Consider the following 2,435-nt stretch of genomic DNA (forward strand, 5'->3'; position numbering starts at 1 on the left):
ACCCAGAAGGCAGCATCCAAAACTGCCTCCACAAGGCTACCCCTGCTGCGGCGGGTGTGTTGTGGTGTGTGCTCCTCAGATGACTGTTGCCGAATCACACGGGCTTGATGCTTTCGAGCTGCATCCACTGTTTGGTCTGCCGCCACTTGCTCAGGTGTTCGGTTGGCTCGCACCTCTGCTACCCGAGCTGCATGTGCTGCTCGATGCGTGGCCACTTGCTCAGGCGTTCGGTTGGCTCGCGCCTCCGACCACCACGCCCACCGAGCAGTAGCTGCTGCTCGGTCCGCCGCCACTTGCTCAGGTGTCCGGTTGGCTCGTGCATCTGCCCATCACGCTGCAGCTGCTGCTCGATCCGCCGCCACTTGCTCAGGCGTCCGGTTGGCTCGCGCCTGCACCTTTCTGGTTGCATCCGCACTGGACAGCTGGGGTGTCGGGGGGGAAGGTGTGGCTTGAGTCCGGCCTGTCAAGCTCAGAAGCCACGAGCCTCCACCTGCAACTGTACCTAACCGCCGACGTCCTGCATGATGTCAGGAAGAGGATTACTAGTCTACAGCCCATGCAGGAGATGGAGCAACATCACGGGCATCAGTCTCAACCAGGACTCCTTACCGGAAGCAGAATTGTCCATAGAAATGGCCGGTCAGACTGATGTCGCGACAGGTTATCCTCCTATCCTCAAGGAATGCAGTTGTGGGCCAATGGAACACAGTACATTGATACAATATGGATGTATGTTGCGCAGCACCGCTGTTTTGTAGAATTTTTTCCTGAATCCGTATGATAAATTTTATCCTGGATCCGTTTGACAAAATTGATAAATGCACTCGAGGGCCAATGGCACACATTACTTCTATACAATAACTGTGCTGCACAGCATCGCTGGTTGATAGAATGTATTCTGAATCCGTATGATTCTATAGAATTTCTGCGACTGTATTTATCCCGGGGAATGTTGCGGTGTGCGCGACTTCACATCATTTCGTGGCGGAGCCGTTGTAGTCTAGTTTTCCACTGCAAGTCCTGTCCCACAGTGGAACTACATGGATATACCCACAGCCACGCCCAGGCGTACCTGGTTATCCTAATATTTTGTGATAAACGTTTAACCTTGCAAGTTCAAGTCGAACAACACAACTACGCGCGTCTGTTGTTCGTTACCCACCACCGCACCCAGTCGTCCCCATGGCCTGATGGCCCAGTATCCGTGTGTCCCCGCCCACATGTTCAAGGTTCACATGCACGCGTCCACGCTTCATGCACACGCCCATGTTACATCCTCATGTCCCGCGTCCACGCGTCCACGCGTCCACGCGTCCATGCTACATCCACGTGTGGCTACATCCACGGTGCCACAGTCCCATGTGCCCACGTGCCCACACGCTCACGCGTCCATGTGCCCTTGCATCCTCGCGTCCTCACGTCCTGGTGTCCTCGCGTCCTCGCATCCTCGCGTGCAACTCGCGTGCGACCCGTGATTTGAACCCGCGACCTGTCGTCCTCGCGTCCTCGCGTTTCGGTGTGCAACTCGAAATTCGCGGAGTGCGACTCGAACCCGCGACCTCTGATTGTGAAGAGGGGGCGTGCTAACGGAAAACGCAAAGCTCCGGAACCATCCAATCGAGCGCGACTTTCCAATGAGCTCCGGACGCGAGCCGGTCACGGACGCGATTCAGAGATGCCTTCCCTCCGCTTCGCTCTTCGCTGCGCTACGAGAAGCTACGGTGACTGTACGACTGCTACGGCTGAACCTGTGCACCGTGCCGTACGACAAAAGAACAGAAAAAATGCGATGCGATTAGGTTGATACAACCTACTGCATACCAAGGTGCAGGTAATGCGTCAGCAACCAGCTGCAAACAGGGCTCTATCGATGTATTGTTCGGGTCCGTGCCGTCAGTGCACACCAGCATAACACATAAGAAATGGGGACCTGCAATTCATTCATGCAAAAAATGTAATAATGTAGCTGGCCGCTCGTCGCTGGCCGCCGATTGGAATGCTGGAATAAAAAAATACCCTGTGTTCGTGCATGTATGCCTTGAGGGGGTAGTAGCCGGCCCAGGCCAAAAAGGCCTCTCGAGATGCGAGGAACATGTGCTCCAGTGCGTATTCATGTATGTTTTCGCGGGAAGCCTTCGTTGCAAAAAGGAAACATATGTAGCTGGCAAGCAATGAAAACAGGGCCGGGTGTGGGTGCACTCCCCCGAAGCGACAACTAGGGCCTGCAGACCAACTACTTCAGGGCGGTAGTACACAAACACCCGAAGTAACCAGCACAACCACGCACGCAAGTCCATGCAAATCGTCCGTTGGAGTCGGAGGGCATCGATCCCCCTATTCATGCAAAAAATGTAATAATGTAGCTGGCCGCTCGTCGCTGGCCGCCGATTGGAATGCTGGAATAAAAAAATACCCTGTGTTCGTGCATGTATGCC

The sequence above is a fragment of the Volvox carteri genome (assembly GCF_000143455.1).
Source record: "Volvox carteri f. nagariensis unplaced genomic scaffold VOLCAscaffold_112, whole genome shotgun sequence".
NCBI classification, from domain to species: Eukaryota; Viridiplantae; Chlorophyta; class Chlorophyceae; order Chlamydomonadales; family Volvocaceae; genus Volvox; species Volvox carteri.